The sequence below is a fragment of the Protopterus annectens genome, chromosome 4.part1 (genome assembly GCF_019279795.1).
Source record: "Protopterus annectens isolate FY-2018-M chromosome 4.part1, PAN1.0, whole genome shotgun sequence".
Taxonomy (NCBI): domain Eukaryota; kingdom Metazoa; phylum Chordata; order Ceratodontiformes; family Protopteridae; genus Protopterus; species Protopterus annectens.
The window spans coordinates 904,813,220-904,834,780 of NC_056734.1; positions in this window are offsets into that span (position 1 = coordinate 904,813,220).

Below are 21,561 nucleotides of genomic sequence, written 5' to 3' on the forward strand. Positions count from 1 at the left end.
CATATCGATGTACAACTGTCATCTATGGCCATAGCATGGGTGCAGACGCACATACCCCACAGGCAGTACCACGTGATGCAGGTAGGGGGCATTGCAGGTGCACATGTGACAGTTGCTGTACCGCCACATGTCCTGCATAGCCGTCATGTAGGGGTAGTAGTGGCATGTGACTGATGGACATGCCTGTACATTTGACCATGTCCCACAGGAGATGTGTTATGTGTGTACAACATGTGATGTGCCAACATCAAGCTGTGCAGTGTATGGCCGCCAGTGTACCTGTATGACTTGTTCTGCGATGGGTGCAAAGGCACATAGTACTGCATTGCACGCCCACAAGCCCCACACAGGTGCATAGCCTGAACATACAATACAAAGAGGGTGTGGGATGATAGCAACCCACAAGAGGAGATGGGTACAGGTGGCAACCCACTACCACATCCGTGGGTATGGTGTGCATGTGTATGACACATTAGCACCTGAGAAGCTAGCAGTACAGCAGTACAGGGTTGCATGCATATATGTTCAACAATAGCCCTGTGTGTCCCACCACTGGCCCGTGGATAGACAGACACCAACACAATGTGCAGATATGATATGTGCACAGCACATAAACGATGCCTACTGTAGAACAGGCAGACTGTGTAGACATGTGCACAGTACTTCTGCACCAGCCACACTCAAACACGTTATGTGCCGAACCACACCAATAGTCCAGGCCATGCCAAAGCTGGACGTGCATGCATCTGTGTATGTACGCCTGTGAATGTCTCCGGCGTAGCGGTATAGCTGTGTCACTGTTCTTCACAACATAATGAATGGGTTGTATGTGTGATGGGTGCGTCATATGTGTATGGTCAGATCGACGATACCATCAGTGCCCCTGCTATGTGAACATCCCTGTCCCCATACATGGATACCTATGCTGTGCCCAACATCACGTTTCCAGAGGGAGGGATGGCGGTGTGTAGTGCACCAGCAGACATGGGGTGGCAGCAGGCACTGGATGTAGACATATGTGGTACCCACGACAGTCCAGGTAACCATCCATGTGCACGGGATAGCAGTGTGTGGCCACATACAGCACTGTGTAGATCAATATCGCAGCACATAGCACCTGTCAGGGTTACAGTGTATGCATGGGTGTGTGATACCTGCATGCACCAGACACACCCCCACCAAGCAGCGTGCAGCCTACCTTGCATAAGGCCAGTGTCCACACCATGGTGATAGACATGTGTAATGTCCAAATACACATAGCAATGACATATGGAATGGACAGCCACCCTGCCAATATCATTACCCCCCAGGTGGATCACATCCCAGTGCCATGTATGTGGCATACCTTGCCATACCATGCAGCCCTGCCCAGCAAGGCTGCATGTGCTATCACAGTCCTACATGGTGCGATGGCCAAAAGGCACTGTCACTATCAACCATACACAGCAGTAATGTTACGGTGATGCACCCTGTGGTGTTACAGGTGCTGTGTGCTGCTGTGGACAATGTGCGTGTGTACATGCTATGCATGACCTTCCCTGCTAATGTGGCATGGTTACACATTGTCCCATGTGTATCACATGTGCAACACAGGTGAGCCGTGGAAAGTTGGCCAACACCCATACAGTGCTGTGTGGATGTACATGGCACAACACATGCATGTGCAGGTGTCCATGTGTATGTGTACAGTGCCACTGCTGATGTTCATAATGGCCACGTACGTGATGTCTATTGACATATAGACAGCATCCAGGTGAACAGTAGAACTGTTGTCACAAGGGGACCCGTGCCAACTGATATGGACACAGGTGTAGACAGGTACACATGTCCACAGCAGGCTAACATCAACATGGTGCGTGTACAGTGTGATGAGGTGACACACAGATATGAAATGACACCCACTGCTCAATGGTGTGACGGCAACACATTGGCTGTATCACTGCCATGATGCCTTGCAGAGATTACTGTGCAGATGTTGTACATGTCATAGCAATGTATTCCCAGCAGTATGCCAGAACAGCAGTGTAAATGTGACCTGCCACCATCGTTATGTCTTACAGATAATGCCACGTTCCCGGCTGCCTGCCTTTAGCCGACAAGAAGACGAGGTGATCATACCATTGCTACATGATAATTATGACATCTTATTTAGCCATGTGCCACTGCAGGCACAACAACGGGAGGAGATGTGGCAGGATATGCGCAGGAGGGTGAACAGCCTGGGCGGCCACAACCGCACATATCAACAGATCCGCAGGCACTGCACAGACCTAATCCGGCATGCGAGACAGCGTGCCGCTGCAATCGCCAGACAACAAGGTGGGACAGGTGGTGGGCCACCAACCCAGCCCCCACTCACAGCCACGGAGGAGCTCCTGGCCGGTCTGGGGACACCCATGGAACAACACGCTGAAACCCTCGCATCCATCGTGGAGGTGGGTGTCTCCCAAACAATGAGCTCGGAGCTGCCTGGTAAGTCAGTGTTGCATGTTTGTACGACAAGCGATGTAGGAGTGGGTGTCATAGTACAATACATAATATAGCAACACATGCCAGGTATATGGCCACACAGGATGCATACTACAGTATGCTATGTTGTGTATGCACACATGTGCAGAGCACATGCGAACACGCAGGTGCATGATGTGACATGCAGAATGCTTACTGTGGCGATAGTAATGGATAATGTGCATACCTTTGTGTCATCCCTATACAGGTACGTCTGGCGTGTCGCAAAGACAAGGGTCTGTCACAGGTAAGTCTGTTGCTAGTAAAAGGCATGATACGGTGTATTGATATTCCCCATGTGTCCAGGTATGACATGCACACCTGGGTGTGCCCCAGTCACGGTATACAGGTTGCACCATCCGACACACACACCACCCATGTACAGTAGATCCAACCGTTAGTATAGAGTGGCATGACACCACATAACCCATTGGTGTGTTATGTGCAGTCAGCTATGCATACAATGGTGAAGGTGTTCCACAATGGCTGCATGTGTAGTATGCATTGGTATGCCTCTGCAGTATGAACACAGTACCACATAGTGAGCTGTGATCTGGCCAGAGCACAGGTGTTACCACTGTGACCTATGCCCCTGCATTGGGTGCACATGTTGTGACATGGCACATGACATGTCCCATGCACGTGGATGTCTGTCTGCAACATTGTCACACCATGACATGACCTATGCACGACATAGCAGACATCCACAATGTCTGCATAGCCGTAGGGAATGTGACACCTCAGACTAGTACGGTTGTATGTCACATGTGCCACCACAGGGCCATGTGCACGAGGTCCATCACACACAATTGTCGATGACCCAGACAAACAAGGCCATGGGTGATACCTACAGGCATGTTGCCACACAGTACATCCGCAGTGGGTAGTCACCGTTGCACCCTGTCCACACATAGTGGGCTCATCACTGTAGTGGACCCCCTGGACATCCGATGTGGTACACCAGTGAAATGGAATGACTGTCCCCAGCCAATAGAGGTGCCACCAATGTCCACCATATACGTGCTGCTGAGCAGCTGAACTGGTTTTCAGACATGGCAATGTAATGCGCCCAGGTCACGCATCGCACAGAAACATACCGGTGTCCTGCTACCGTGCAGTGGCACAGTGCCCGTACTCCACACTGCACAGCTATGTACACAGCTCACACCAACCACACATGCACAGACATCCTTGTTACAGATGCATTGTATTTGTAGACTGTACACATAACACTGCACTGTGACATCCGTTGTGATGTGGTGCATGTGGTGGGACACCATTGACACATGTCCACATGATACCGCACATGTTTGCGGTGTACATGACATAGTGACGGCAGCCATGTGTACAGTTAACTCGCCCGTGGCCACACGGTGTATCACGGTGATGCATGCAAACTACCATGAATGTGTGTACTGCATGCCTACTAACAGACACCTGCCTGTTGTAGTGTGCACTCCAGGGCAGTATGCATACTGCCACTATTAATGTCTGGGCTGCATTCACTGGGCTGTGGTGTGGGAATGCTGCATGCCACATGCAATATCACATGCATGATGTGTCTGCATGTGTGTGTGTCCACGTGTGTGTGTCAGCGTGTGTGTGTCTGCATGTGTGTGTGTGTGTGTGTGTGTGTGTGTGTGTGTCAGCATGTCTGTAATGTAACTTACGGTATGTCTCTGTATTGACAGGTGCTGTAGGTGCATTCCCCTCCTGCGGTCCATCTGATGCTAGTGTCCCCACAGATACTAGTGGTGATGACCATGTGCATGAGGCACAGGCAGGGTCGTCACAGGCAGACACTGTGCCATTGGAGAACATCACACATACGTCCCTTTCATCCCTGCACGGTTCAGATGCCGACACATACCGCAACACCATTGCCCATAGATGACGGACAGTCAGCGCCTGTTGGCACCGAGCAGGAATGTGTGGTGGCTGCAGAAGGTGCGGGTACACATGACATTGCCAGTGTAATGACTGGTGGAGTGCCACACAGGCATGTGGCAGGTGCTGCTCGTAGGAGGAGCACTGCTAGACATACACCTGCCGTACAGGGTGCAGCAGCTGGTATAACCAGACGCATGTTCCAGACTGTGATGGCGGCGCAGGCACGTGCCGAACGGCAGAACCAGGAAGGGCAGAGGCTGCAGAGGTCCGCAATCCGTTCCTTAAATGAGAACATCCAGTCATTGGCGAATGCCCAACAGCATCTTGCCGATGTTCTGGATAGGAGATTGGGTGAGATGGCTGGGATCCTCGACCGAGGCATGGCCATCCGTGAGCGTGAGCTGTCCGTGCAGGAACACCTGGTAGGGGTGAGGCATAGGGCACGTGGCCGTGGGCTAGTAACACCACCAAGTACAGGTCAACGTGTGCGTGCCACCACCCATGCCCACCCACACAGTGCTGGTAGCAGCAGCAGTGCAGCTGCTACTACACCGACCACACCAGGACACAGCAGGCCACGTGGACGTGGCCCTGGACGGCCCCGGCGTGGACACGTTTCCAGCGGACATGTGTCATCGGAGAGTGGCCACTCTATACCTCCACCCGGTAGTGCCCGTGCGACCCCAGGCAGGCACGGGTCACGCCGCCGCAGGCCGACACAGTGAGCCGCACCACCTGCACTGTACAGTCTGGGGCTGCCAAGTATACCCCGTGTAGGCATCACAGATGACTGAACTGTGTACACACATACCCACACACAGCAAACACAACTGTAGGGCTCCACCACATCCACATGCATTCTGCACAGTCATGCCCAGTAAATGCACAGGCCCTTACGCACACACATGATGTCATCCATTGGTACAGCCTATGCCTGTGGCACACATATCACCCTGTGCATATGATGAAGTCTCTGCCACATAATCGTGAGCTACACCATTGGTGCACGGTTATGCAAACATATTCTGATGCACAGGGTGGACAACATAGTGAGAGGTGTATGTGATACCTGTGTCTGCATAGTATGTGATGTGTATGTTGTGGTGGCTGTGTATGGCAGGTGACAGGTGCGTATGTGATGTGGTTTGTGCACTGACATCATGCAGCAGATATACCATGTAGTGCAGGTGCAGCATTCATTGTTCTGTGTACACAGTATGCGTGTTGGTTACATGTGTAGCACCATATTGGTTCAGTTAACCCGTATGCCACTTATGGTGTACTTGCATGTGCCCACTGGGAGCACTGTTATCAGTTCCCCACGTGTAGTCGTGGGGTACCCACAGGCACATCTGGCAATAGCAGCATAGCACAGGTACCCGCAACCGGCATGGACCCCTACATAGGTACATAGGCGCACATGTACATACCAGGCTATGTGCCCTACGGCATGTGTAAACCTAGCAAGACTGTGTGTGGCTGCTAACACCCCTTAGGATGAGGGTACCACATCCATCAGTCTCCTGTCCCCTGTCCAGCACTGACACAGAGATGATGCCTGGTGCATACTCATGATCACACATCCACACGCCATGATTACTCCTGCACAAAGGCAGTCAGGGCCTCTGCTTCACATGGGCTGGCAATCCTCTCCGTGTTGTAGGGGGTCTCTGGGCGTTGACCCTGTTCCCCCAGCACGTCCTAGTCATCTTTGTGGTGAGGTGTGTGTAAGTTGCTTCTGTGGCCGTGTTTGCCCGGAGCCTAGGAGGTGGAACTTGTCCATGTCACCCAGGTTGGACATGGCTGTGTATGTCAGGCACAGATCACCACAGAGCAGACGTGCTGGGAAGGTATACAGCCGGAGTCCCCTTGGTCGGGCAGTGTGAGACACATGTCCCAGCACCTTTATCCCCGCCTCGTGGAATGTTTGTGGTCCTTCCGAGTGCTGCAGGTGTCAGGTTAGGTACAGCCCATATGTGCCATTGTACGCAATCATTGCTGTGGTGTGTGATGTGTACAGGGGTACAATGAACACCCGTGATGTGGATGTGATTCCTTCCAGACCAGGTGGCCACAGTGGAATGTCTTCCCACCCACATTGGCATTGTGTGTGTTGACAGAGGTTACTGACAGGTGTGGTACCCATTTCCATGAACACGTCCACCATGTTGAATGGATCACCACCTACATGTTACGTTGGGGCAAACATGTCCTTCACACTGGGTAGGTCTGCACCTTCTCTGGCATGTAGCAACAGGCCATGGCTCTCGCACCAGTTATCCATGTGTATGACGCCCTAGGTGGATGTCCGTGTCAGATGGGGTGTTGGGTATGGTGGCCGGTGTGCAGTCATCTGCATACCTTGTCTGCCACAATCCCCCTATGTTGGCATGCACATTGTAAGGTCGAATGCCGAATGGCATGGGGCCCAGGACGGAGCCCTGTGGGCCCCCACCCGAGACCAGCTTTTAGTCTGACACGGCACCAGGAACACACACCCTGTGTGGTGTGACCTCCAACCATTCTGAGAACCATCGTGTGACTTATGTCCCCACATGTACGCTGGTGAGCCTTTCCATGAGACCCACGTGGAGTGCGTTCTGAACGCTCCCACCAGGGCATGGTAGTGTGTGCAAACCGACCTACCCCCATCAATGGCCTTGGTGACTGCTCCAGACAGGACGAGCAGGTTTGGGAGGCAGCATCTGCCCTTGACTAAGTTGTTGTGGGTATGTTCCGGTATTGGCTGTACACCACTGTTTGTATTCATGGGCACCTGTATGGCCCTCCCCGCAGCTTTGCAGACAAGGCTTGTCAAGCTGATAGGGCGGTAATGTCTGCAGTCCATAACAGCACTACCCTGGCATAGTGGGACCACAGATGCCATATGCCATCCAGCGGGACCTAGCCCGTAGTAAGGCTAACATGAGACAGTGGCCTTATGTGTGGGGTGAGGGCCTCAATGAGGTTGGGTAGCACACAGCCAGGGACACCATCGGGGCCCATTGGTGCTGTGTTAACCATCTAACAGATATCAGATTACTCCAGGGCATATGAGATGTTTCGAGGCTAGACTCTGGTGGGATGGATATGTCCCCTCTTGGGGTGGGGGGTGGATGTATGCATGGGACATGTCCGCTGGTTTGTTGACAATGTCTGTGGGTGCAGTGACCGTTGTACCATTCTGGATCATTTCTGGCCATGTCTGTGCGCTCCCACCCATGTCCCTACCACAGTTGAGGAAGGCCCTATGGTTGTCTCATGTGCCCTCTGCAGTACCACTACCACAAGCGGCCTTGGATGATTGTATGTGTGGCCGTATGTTGACGCTGGTATGAATGGGTGATGGCTTCCCTGGTACTGATAATGCTCCGTCATGTATTAGCTCCAACTGCTGATGTACAGTTTGTCAGTGGCTGTGGTCCACCAGACCATGTGCCTACCTTTGGTGGACAAGGTCCTGATGTTATCATGATCACTTGGTGCAGACATCCCTGTGTGTGCTCAGAGAAGGCATTCGTAAGGGAGTTGGCAGTGCGGCCTGTGTTCACCACTGGCATGGTGGACTTGTAGGGTACCACACCGGTCGTATGATGTCTGTGGTTTGCTGTGAAGAGGTCCTCACTTAGGTCTCCCATGCCAGTGTTGGGTGCAGGATGTGGATTACCAGTGGATACACTATATGGTCTGACATCACCATTGAGGGATGTACATCCTGTGTGGAGCATTTCCTCCCCATGTGTGATGGGCAGAACTGGTATACGTCCCCTAGTGGGTATGGTTCATGGCTGTTTCACAGCGGTCACGTGTATGAACACCCGGGACCTGTGGCGTAGGGTGTTGTGTCATGGGTAATGTTCCCAGTCTATGTATGGGTGCTTGACGTCACCCAATACGGTGCTGTTGTGAGAGCATGCACACTCACCAGTGTCCTCAGGACGGCTGTGCAGGTATCCTGGAGTTGGGAGGGTGGTCTGTAGCATGCAACAAACTGTAGGGCGGTCCTACCCATGGTTAATTGCACCTGGATATTCCCCGCTGCAACGGCCACGCCTGTGGCATGGCCTGGGTTGCTGTTGTGTGGCTGGGCACACACGACGGTCCACATTCTGCCACCCATGCTGTTGCACCATGTGTATGCATGTGTGCTCTGTGCCGAGTCTAAGTGTCTGAGCATGCCCAGTAAGCAGTTGTGTAGATGGACACACAGTACAGTGCACACCGCCCGACTGCAGTAATACCCCGGGTGCATGCCTGTATCCCCTTCGCAACGGCCACGTCTGTGCCATGGCTGGGTTGCTGTTGTGTGGCTGGACACACACGACGGTCCACATTCTGCCACCCATGCTGTTGCTCCATGTGTATGCATGTCTGCTCTGTGCCGAGTCTAAGTGTCTGAGCATGCCCAGTAAGCAGCTGTGTAGATTGACACACAGGACAGTGCACACCGCCCGACTGCAGTAATACCCCGGGTGCATGCCTGTATCCCCTTCGCAACGGCCACGTCTGTGCCATGGCTGGGTTGCTGTTGTGTGGCTGGACACACACGACGGTCCACATTCTGCCACCCATGCTGTTGCTCCATGTGTATGCATGTCTGCTCTGTGCCGAGTCTAAGTGTCTGAGCATGCCCAGTAAGCAGCTGTGTAGATTGACACACAGGACAGTGCACACCGCGCCCGACTGCGTTGATACCCCGTGAGCATGTCTGTCTCCCCTTCGCAACCGCTAGGTGTGGGAGGCATGGCCAGTACACCCGCCGGGGGTACACACGACAGTCGCCACCGATGTCTGCAACTGGGCGTGTAGCCATGGCCAATGGCATCCTGTATAGCCATGGTGACCATCCAGGTGACACATATGTGGCTGTCATGCCACATTGGCTGCCTACATCCTGCACGACGGATGCCCTCCCATAGGGTAAAGTGTCATGTGGTGCATCCCGTATTCCTGTCGTGATGTACTGATCACTAGTTATTTGGTATTCCCGACTGCAGCACTAACGTGTTACTGCACGGCCACCTTGGGATGGTAACAGGCTGCGTGACTGCGCACTCTGTCTTCATTCCCTATCGGACGCATTGCCTCTGCAGATGATACCACCCACCTAGGGGTATGCCTCCTGACAGTGCTGTGCTCAGTAATCCCGTTAGCAAGTTCTGTAAATGCTTCATGCTGTAGTGAGTTCATGTAGGTAGGCGTAGGTTCGACTCTCGGCCCTTGTGTGTGTGTGTGTGTGTGTGTGTGTGTGTGTGTGTGTGTGTTTCCAGCTGCCTCTGCAGATGAACTAGCTTTTAGACGCTTCGCAACACATACCTCGGCTATTGCCAGCTATTGTCTTACAAGTGATGTCACCCGCCTAGAAGTATGCCTCTGACAGCGCTGTGCTCAGTAAACTCGGTAGCGTTCTGTAAATGCTTCATACTGTAGTGAAATCATGTAGATAGGCGTAGGTTCGACTCCCGGCCCTTCCGTGTGTGTGTGTGTGTGTGTGTGTGTGTTTCCAGCTGCCTCTGCAGATGAACTAGCTTTTAGACGCTCCGCAACACATACATCGGCTATTGCCGGCTATTGTCTTACGAGTGATGTCACCCGCCTAGAAGTATGCCTCTGACAGCACTGTGCTCAGTAAACTCGGTAGCGCGTTCTGTAAATGCTTCATACTGTAGTGAAATCATGTAGATAGGCGTAGGTTCGACTCCCGGCCCTTCCGTGTGTGTGTGTGTGTGTGTGTGTGTGTTTCCAGCTGCCTCTGCAGATGAACTAGCTTTTAGACGCTCCGCAACACATACATCGGCTATTGCCGGCTATTGTCTTACAAGTGATGTCACCCGCCTAGAAGTATGCCTCTGACAGCGCTGTGCTCAGTAAACTCGGTAGCGCATTCTGTAAATGCTTCATACTGTAGTGAAATCATGTAGATAGGCGTAGGTTCGACTCCCGGCCCTTCCGTGTGTGTGTGTGTGTGTGTGTGTTTCCAGCTGCCTCTGCAGATGAACTAGCTTTTAGACGCTTCGCAACACATACCTCGGCTATTGCCGGCTATTGTCTTACAAGTGATGTCACCCGCCTAGAAGTATGCCTCTGACAGCGCTGTGCTCAGTAAACTCGGTAGCGCGTTCTGTAAATGCTTCATACTGTAGTGAAATCATGTAGATAGGCGTAGGTTCGACTCCCGGCCCTTCCGTGTGTGTGTGTGTGTGTGTGTGTTTCCAGCTGCCTCTGCAGATGAACTAGCTTTAGACGCTCCGCAACACATACATCGGCTATTGCCGGCTATTGTCTTACGAGTGATGTCACCCGCCTAGAAGTATGCCTCTGACAGCGCTGTGCTCAGTAAACTCGGTAGCGCGTTCTGTAAATGCTTCATACTGTAGTGAAATCATGTAGATAGGCGTAGGTTCGACTCCCGGCCCTTCCGTGTGTGTGTGTGTGTGTGTGTGTTTCCAGCTGCCTCTGCAGATGAACTAGCTTTTAGACGCTCCGCAACACATACATCGGCTATTGCCGGCTATTGTCTTACGAGTGATGTCACCCGCCTAGAAGTATGCCTCTGACAGCACTGTGCTCAGTAAACTCGGTAGCGTTCTGTAAATGCTTCATACTGTAGTGAAATCATGTAGATAGGCGTAGGTTCGACTCCCGGCCCTTCCGTGTGTGTGTGTGTGTGTGTTTCCAGCTGCCTCTGCAGATGAACTAGCTTTTAGACGCTTCGCAACACATACCTCGGCTATTGCCGGCTATTGTCTTACAAGTGATGTCACCCGCCTAGAAGTATGCCTCTGACAGCGCTGTGCTCAGTAAACTCGGTAGCGTTCTGTAAATGCTTCATGCTGTAGTGAGTTCATGTAGATAGGCGTAGGTTCGACTCCCGGCCCTTCCCTGTGTGTGTGTGTGTGTGTGTGTTTCCAGCTGCTTCTGCAGATGAACATGCTTTTAGACGCTTCGCAACACATACCTTGGCTATTGCCAGCTATTCTCTTACGGGTGATGTCAGCTGCCTAGAAGTATGCCTCTGACAGCGCTGTGCTCAGTAAACTCGGTAGCGCGTTCTGTAAATGCTTCATGCTGTAGTGAGTTCATGTAGATAGGCGTAGGTTCGACTCCTGGCCCTTCCCTGTGTGTGTGTGTGTTTCCAGCTGCCTCTGCAGATGATCAGGCTTTTAGACGCTTCGCAACACAAACCTTGACTATCAGCGGCCATTCCTTTACGGATGTTGTCACCCACCTGTACATGTGCCTCTGATGGTGGTGTGCTCGGTGGCCCACGTAGCGCATTCCATACCTGTGTCGTACGTTTGTGCGTTTGGGTATGTGGGGGTGTGGTCAATCACCATGCCTGCCACATGTGTGTGTGTGTCCATGCTCCCAGATGCATGGGTTCATACGGTATTGCCTTGTGTTTTAAGCCGAACACTCATATCCTGCCGCCATCCCTGTGTTTGTGGATGGTGGTACGCAGCTCGTGTACTGCATGTGTGCCTGTTGTGGTCGGCGACCGTAGCGTGTCCTCCACGTGCACCATGCTATGGTGTGGTGGGGTGATGCTGTGTACATTACACTCCCGGGCCTGCCACATGTGTCCGCCTGTATCTCTGACATTGTATATCTATGTACCTATGTTGTGCCCGTACTGCTGCTCTAGCATGGACGGCTGTCTTTCCCATGTATCGCATATTTGCACGGCTGACACATATAACTGTGGTACGTTGCATATCCACTCATTGTCCATGCACTGTCCGTATTCCAGAACACCGTAAGGACATCTGCTGGATATCGTGGCAGACAGCTATCCTTGCTGACCTGACAGTGTACCTGTACACGCCATACACCTTGTGTGTACTTGCCTAGTTATGGTGTGTGTATGTCTACCTGTGCTGTATGCATGGCCGTGTGTGTGTCCCGCTACAGCCATCTGTGCAGGTGTCGCCACTATGGGTAATCCTTGTGGACCGCTGTTTCATGTACACGTCTGCACATACCTGCAGACTGTACTACCCCTCCTACGGCAGCGGACTTAGATCGACTGCTGCCCTAGGCTGTAGGGCCCCATGGCGCCCACCACCACAGCACATGGTGCCCCCATCTTGGTATATCCACATGACACACCTACTAGACAGGTGGCCCCACTAGTGCGGCGCCCTGGGCAGCCGCAGGATTGCCGTATGCCTACGGCCGGATATGGGCACATCACAAGGCATACGTCTACATTCGGTGTTGTACGACGTCCAGGTTATAATACCAGAGGGGGGACCTCATCAGCTATGCTATAGAATGCGGATCTAGTTGGATTAGTAGGTGGAGGGTTGGCCACACACCAGGGCTGACCGATGGAACACTGATGAGGCCTCTTTTGAGAGGCAGGTGGAGCAAGCCCCCGTAACGGGAATGTAGTTCAGGTACAGATGTAGGGTTAGCACACATTTGTCCACTCTTTCAGTTCTGTACCGCTGTATTACAGTGATATGCTATGCATATCTTCCATATACAGTGTTAAATCTTCGATTGATGAGTATTCGGCATAGTACAATATCATATGATACATGTGTTAATAGGATGCCTTCCGAGATGTTAACATATGTGTGTGTGGTTAACATTGCGTCTGTGCTTTCTATGCTGTGGTTACCTGTTCATTGTTTGCACAGAAAGTAACACATGGAAGTGTAAGGGGGGATATATAAAGCCTGGACACCTCTATGTTATGTGTAAGTCTCACGGAGCCTACGGGTGATAGCGCTTACATGTCTATGGAGTAACCTTTGGATACCACATGTGACCTATCGTGGACGAAATGTCTACGTTGACTGTTTCATCTACCTATGTGTGTCTTGGTTTGTGTGCCATAAGGTGCCAGCGGGTCTTTGATGTTGATTAGGTGTATTCCATGGTCAATTGACATTAATCCTATTAATTCACTGAAGGATGTTCTTCATTGGTGGGAACGCCATAGTTTGACCATCGTATGGCTTTCCTAGCTGACGTTGATATTGTGCCATTGGTATGTGTTCCACAGGTCACCCATTTGTTCCGCGGTATGGGAGCGTGTGATCCCCCTTTCGGTGCTGGCAGATTGAGTGCTGTGTACGCCGGTATTCGCACAGCGGTCTGGCTTTGTATGGGGTGTGTCTACTGTTGTCCCTATCTGTATTTCCTGAGTTATGCCTCACTGCAGCTGTGTGGTTACACCAGGTTCGCGGTTATGGGTGCCATCTTGGTCCTACGCTTGTCCATCCCTAGCGATTGTCTACTGGACACAGGTATGGAGCAGTACACATTTCACACCTGCATTCAGCATTAGCCGGTGGATGCTTTGCACTATCAGTGGGGAGTAAGGCACGTGCTACTCCCACATCCCTCCCACGGTGCGGGACAACGTATTATCTGCCAAACAACACCGAGCCACGTTTCTGCATACCCACGATCCCATGGCTGCAACCCTCGACAGTACCCGTTGCACATCCTCCATGTGTGCGGAAATGGGATGTGGACGCACTTCTATGTACTGGTCAATCTGGGGATTCCTGTGCATATCACCTGCATTTCATGGACAGTTGTCATCAACCTTGAACACGCTGGTGGTGCATATATGTAGCTGTGCCGTAGTCACGGCTGTCACTTCATCTGGGTCTCCCGCTTGTAGCAGGTTGACATTGCGTACGGATAAATCTTTGGGTCCTACAATGGACACCAGTGTGCATATGTAAAGTGTAGAACATATTGGACTGTGTCCATCTGGCCAGTGTGTTTGACTGCCGCTGTATGTCCAGCAATCACGGATGTCCGAGTACCCATATTATGTAGTGCTACGTAAACCGGGTTTCCCGCCACAGAACCCAAATGGTGTAATTCCAATGATGCAGGCTAACAATTGCTTTAACTAATCCGCAGATATCCCATTGGGACATTCCCGCTTCTGTATTGTCACATTAACACGAAGAAACCATGTAGATCCTATTGATTCATTGAAGGATGTTCTTTATATGTGTGTACGCCATAGCTTAAACATCCTATAACCTTACTAGTTTACGTTGTTGGTGTGCCATTAGTATGTGTTCCGCAGGTCACCCATTTGTTCCGCGGTATGGAAGCGAGTGATCACCATTCTGTCGCTGGCAGATTGAGTGCTGTGTACGCCGGTATTCGCACGGCGGTCTGACTTTGTATGTGGAGTCTCTACTGTAGTCCCTATCTGTATTCCCTGTGTTATGCCTTACTACAGCTGTGTGATTCCACCAGGTTTGCTGTTATGGGTGCCATCTTGGCCGTACGTTTGTCCATCCTTGGGAAATGCCTACTGGACACTGGTGTAGGGCTGTACCCATTTCACAGCTGCATGTAGCATTCTCCGGTGGATGATTGTCATTATTGGTGGGGGGTAAGGCATGTTCTGTACCCACATCCCTCCCACGGGGCGGGACAATGGATCATCTGCCAATCATCTCCGACACCCATTTCTGCATACCCACGATCCCATGGCTGCAACCCTCGACAGTACCCATTGCAAATCCTCCATGTGTGCGGCAATGGGATGTGGACGCACATCTATGGACTCGACAATCTGGGGATTTCTGTGCATATGTCCCGCATTTCATGGACAGTTGTCATCAACCTTGAACACGCTGGTGGTGCATATATGTAGCTGTGCCGTAGTCATGGCTGTAGTTCATCTTGGTCTCCCGATCGCAGCCGGTTGGCATTGCAAATGGATAAATTTTTGGGTCCTACAATGGACACAAATGTGCATATGTAAAATGTAGAACATGTTGGACTGTGTCCATCTGGCCAGTGGTTGTGACCGCTGCTGTATGTTCCCCAATCGCGGATGTGTGTTTGACTACACATATTATGTTGTGCTACAAAACCCATGTTCTACTACGATTAACCCAAATGGTATTGATGTAATGCTGCAGGTTGGCAACTGCTTTAAGTAATCCTCAGAAGGCCCAGTAGGACATATACGCCACTGTATTGTCAATATAACACAGCCAGAACATGTATACCCTATTTATTCATTGAAGGATGTTCTTTATATGCGGGAACGCCAGTGTTGAAACATCCTATGACCTTCCTAGTTGAAGTTGTTAGTGTGCCATTAGTATGTGTTCCACAGGTCGCCCATTTGTTCCACAGTATGGAAGCGAGTGATCCCCATGTTGTTGCTGGCAGATCGAGTGCTGTGTACGCCGGTATTCGCACGGCGGTCTGACTTTGTATGGGGAGTGTCTACTGTAGTCCCTATCTGTATTTCCTGTGTTATGCCTTACTGCAGCTGTGTAATTCCACCAGGTTTCCAGTTATAGGTGCCATCTTGGTCGTACACTTGTCCATCCATGGGAATTGCCTACTGGACACTGATATAGGGCTGTACACATTTCACACCTGCTTTTAGCATTATCCGATGGATGCTTTGCATCATTAGTGGGGAGTAAGGCACGTGCTATACCCACATCCCTCCCACGGGGCGGGACAACGGATTATCTGCCAAACAACACCGAGCCCCATTTTTGCATACCCAGGATCCCATGGCTGCAACCCTCCACGGTACCCATTACACATCCTTCATGTGTGCGGGACTGGGATGTGGACGCACTTCTATGGACACGACAATCTGGGGATTTCTGTTCATATGTCCTGCATTTCATGGACAGTTGTCATCAACCTTAAACACGCTGGTGGTGCATATGTCTAGCTGTGCTGTAGTCACGGCTGTCACTTCGTCTGGGTCGATCGCAGCTGGTTGATATTGCGAATGGATCAATTTTTGGAGTCCTACAATGGACACCGATGTGCATATGTAAAGTGTAGAACGTGTTGGACTGTCACCATCTGGCCAGTGGTTTTGACTGCTGCTGTATGTTCCCCAATCGCGGATGTCTGTTTGACTACCCATATTATGTATTACTTGGCCTATCTATATCCACGTGCCAGTAAGCGGAAATACAGCAAACCTTGAGTCCTGGTCATCTTCATAAAAGACATTATTGAACATATATCAGGCCAAAACAGACAATGACAAAAACGATACACTCCACAGTCAAAAGATACTGAGCTCTTTCACCCACTAACATGGGGCATCGTCGGAGTACGAAATACATTAGATAGTCGTCCCTTATACACTTCCTTCAGAGTCAGTTTAAAGTCAATTAATCAATAAACCTGCTCATAGTTAAGTGGACAGTGCTCCAAGTCTTGATGATAACGTGACATATACAAATCAGTGTTGCATACATTACTTAATGGAAACAATAATACAACAACAATGTGTTAATATAACTACAATATTGGTCAATACAATCAGTATATTGAAACATAGTTGATAATTGTTGTGAGTAAACCTTAGAATGTAGTGTGTTGATCATGATATTGTATATCAATGTGTATAATTGTTGCATTACGATTCCAAAGCATGGAATCAATAAGTACAATTAAAGCATATTTTGTATAAATATGAATGTAAATGAGTCACAATGTTACATATGAATATGACTGTATTATAACTATATCAATATGAAATGGAATAAACTGTAGTTGTTTACATCTTGTTTTCAAGTGACAAATCTATGTCCATGCGTCATATATACGGGCCGTCGGACTGCTGTGTGTAGATATATACATGTGAACCCCTCGTTTCATACCTTTCTTTGTTACTGTCTGTGGATTACCTGTGTACACACATCAATTACCATGCCATACCTTTCCACTGTACAGGTTCTGGCATGGTGTACGGCTGGTTGGCCCTTAATCTTGCTGTGTGTTACATTGACCAGTGTCTATCTGGCAATTCGCTGGCGTGTCATGTGTGACCTTCTTGCTACTTTAGGGACCTGATCCCATAATTGTGACGTGCTTCCACTGGCCATATATCTGTCTGTCGTCTGGGATCTGTGTGTAACCAGTCCTTTCAGGACACTTTCTATTGTTGTTCTTCTTTGGTTACATATATGAGTACTTTGGTATGTTGTGCTATTATTGTGTGTGGAGCATTTCTCCACGGGCCTCTGCTGACACTGGACATATATCCAGCTAGCCTAGCCCGGTCAACAAGTGTGAGCCAACTGAACGCAATTCGTACGGGGCACCTTCTGACAAGTGGGTCGGGTTACTGATGCATAACCATCATCAATCCATACTACTAACACATACGTTATTCTATCCACATTCTATGTTTGTCTCATCACATAGCGTGTGTTTCTCACTATTTCTAATGGTACTTTACATGGCATTGCCCGATTCCATACTTTCAGAGGCTGACATTTTTGAGACATGTCTGGTTGACGTGGAGGACACATCCTTAACCTTCCCTGCTTCGAGTGGATCACACACGCACACTTGCATTTCCTAATTGTGGGTTACGCGCAGGCGCACATGCATATCCGTATTCTGTTTACATATGTTTACTGGGTCTGTGTGGTTACGTGGTCTGTGTTAGTTCTGACTATTCCGGTAACATATCTCTGATCCGGTTGATGGACGTGTGCAGAACGCACTTACACCTTTATACATGTAACAGTCTTTGCAGCATGGACGCATTACGTACACGTTCACATTTATATGTTCTATAGTCTTAATTCAAACGGGACTGCATTCACGTTTGCCGGTTACTGTGACCACTACACGTTAGCTGTTCGGTCTCATTAATATGCATACCCATGGTACTTAGCTACATTTACATATCCCCCCACCCCCACCCCCCCGCACTCACGCACGTCACAGGCATCCATTCTCCTGCTGGGAAAGGTGCGGTACTACATGTTAAACATTCCTTATTCCCTCCCGCTCATGGCCCAGGATGCATATGTCGTGACCGCAGGGATGTTCAGATCACAGGGGCTTATATCCCCTACGCATACAGGCCTTCGATTGTCAGGGTGTTCCTGTGGTGCTTTGGGTTTGGTCTTGTCCGCCCAGTGTACGGAACTGCCCTGACCATGTACGAATGCTAGATGAGTCACATGGGCACGGTTTGTCCGTGTCTATGATACCATGCCCCCCCCCATTATTCCTAACCGTGTGCGCTGATTGGCCGGCGTACCTGTTGTAGATCTTGTTATAGTAATTGCACACGGTCTGGTCGAACGGACCTATTTCCATTACTAACCCTCGGTATTTATAACCTGTCTCGCTATATTACATGGGTTTAACATTGCGTGACGGCTTTCACTGAGCCACGGACATGTCCGTTGCTTAGTTTGGGCCAGTCCCGCTCTGCTACACACATTTAACATGGCGGAACAGGTTGAACAGCTCAGCAACGGGGACATCGGGCTCTCCGTCGCTGTTTAGTATTGAATCGCTATGTTGACTTTGTTTCACAGAGCGAGACAGTGTCGACATTGGTAACGGACATCTCGCGCAGTACGTCCGCACCGCCGTGGGTGCCGAATGTCTGCGTTTGGGCGGCGGACAGGCATTATGCTGTGCCATTATGTCTGGGAATATATGGTTTCTTTCCATAGATGATATGACATACTAGCAATGACCTGCGTCTGGGTGTGGGTACTGCTGTATTTACCCACGGCAAGAGTGGCCTTAGGTTAAGTGGTGCCCTAGGCAGAAGGACTCCATGGTGCCACCGCCACATCACCCGCTACCCCCGTCCTGGTCTACCTACACCAAATAAAGGCTGGAAAGGTGCCCCGAGTAGAGCAACACCCTAGGCGGCTGCCTAGTTGGCCTATGCCTAAGGCCGGCTATGTGTGTGGTCCCTCGGGTGTCGGACTCGGGAACGCACCACGTCTGCCGTGGGTATATCTAGCATTACCCACATCCGGGCGTGGTTTATTGCTATGATGTTCCATGTGTACGGTGGTGCCGGTTACCATACATATGCCTTTCTCAAAAGCCGAATTCACACTTCTGAACACTACTGTGGTCTCCTTTAAGGCCCCTGAGCCAGTGGTAAACATTACTCAAACCGCTGAATCACGTACATATGCCTTCCACCAGCACCTACAGGACTGCATGGATCAGGCAATCCCATACAAAACTGAGACTCTTTGTACCAAAGCCAAGCATCCAGTCTGGTGGACCCCAGCCATGAACAAGCTCTACAACGACAGGAGGTAGCTACTACAAGATAGAGAGGAATACTTGTAAGGTAAGACACCCTTGCTCATTATATGTGAAGAACTACAAGCTGTCATGAAATCATCCAGGGGAAATTCAACAGAGAAATCAACAAGGACTCGACAGACAATCATAAGGCCTTCTTTAGCTATGTTGGACACCTGGGAGGACACTCCCAGATATGCTCAGACTGGGTTCAGAATGATGTGAAGATGACTGAACCTACACACATTGCTAACATACTGGCTGACAGGTTCGGTGCTAACTCCCCCCCCCCCACATGGAGAGATATCTATACCAGAGGATTGTAGATCCTGGAACATCTGTGACGCACAGGTGGGAAATGCTCTCTCCAAGGCAGTAAACACAGCATCCATGGGACCAGATGGTGTCCCAGCTGTGTACTCCATGAACTCAATGGGGAATTAAACCCACAGTTAGGACAGCTGTTTAATCTTAGCCTCACCTCAGGATACGCATTCCAAGTAGTGGCACAAGGCGACTGTAGTCCCACTTCACAAGGATGGTGCCTCCACTGACCCTGGTAATTACCATCCCATTAGCTTGACAAGCCTTATCTGCAAAGCCATGGAGAAGGATCATAATGGAACTCATAGATAAAGACATAGGGGACTTGCATACTTTGGATCCAACCCAGTTTGGCTTGGTCAAAGGCAGATCATGCCTTTTAAACATGTTTGACTTTTTAGGATCAGTCACCAAGGCCATTGATGAGGGTAAAACAGTCCATACAGCCTACCTCGACCTGGCAAAGGCCTTCGACACAATACCCCCCTCAGGTATCATTGATAAACCCGTCAGCTTGAATGTAAATACATACATCGCCAGATGGGTTGCAAACTGGCTAAGTGACAGAACCCACACGGTCATAGTTGCTGGTGCCATGTCATACTCACAGCTGGTCACAGGTGGTGTCCCACGGGGCTCAGTCCTGGATCCACTATTTTTCAGCATCTACATTTCCAAAGTACAAGCAAACACAGGGGGGTTATGGCTGACAATGTTTGCAGATGACTGCAAACTGGGTGCCATAGTCGGACACACATCTGACACAGATATCCTTCAGAAGGGCCTCACAGATATGGATAACTGGTGCCAGAGACATGGCCTACAGCTAAATGCCGGGAAATGCATAGTCATACCCTTCGGGAAGAACAAGGTTACCCCTAGCTACCATATAGGTGGCAATCCACTGAGCACAGAGGGAGTTACCAGGGATCTGGGGACCCGGGTTGTTGGTAACCGTTCGTTCGACACACACGTTGCTAATGTAGTTAGGTAGACCTTCTACATTGCCCACCTGATCATGAAGGGATTCACATCTAGATCAGGGGAGGTCATTGTCCCCTTGTACTCATCACTCATTAGACCTATGATTGAGTACAATGCCCCGTTCAGAATGTATCTGACCCGACACCTGCAGCAGCTGGAAAGGCCCCAACAGTTCATCAACAAACAGATGCAGGGTCTCAGGAATATGTGTTATGCTGACCGACTGAAAGGATTCCAGCTCTATTCAGTCGCATACCACTTGCCCAGAGGTGACCTGTGCCTGGCATACAAGGCCATGTCGAACCCAGATTTGATGACTATGCTTCACCTAAAGAATCTAGATCCCTCAGAACCACAAGGGCAGGTGACGTACACCTTGACACTGTCATTAATAGAACGTGCTGGTGTGACAGATTCATCACCCAGACACTCACTATGCTGTGGAACAACATCCCAGTACATGTGAGGCAGAGCACCTCGCTGGCCTTGTTTTAGTATTTTGACAAGGATGTCTGAATTGATTTATTTAACTAACCTTCTAAATGAATATTTACTTTACCACATTGTGAATCTTTACATTTCATTGATATATTTTACATTAGTCATAATCATAAGGTTTATCTCTATATATTATGGTTCATTTATATTACTAGGTGTCTCTAGTTCTTTTAATATATTGGCACAATCCCTAGAACATATATATGTAGCTTATACACTCAGACATTTGGAAAACATTATGTTGGTTCTTCTTTCATATATATACATATATTTTATTTTTCTATGAAGAATATACTTTTTGAAGCA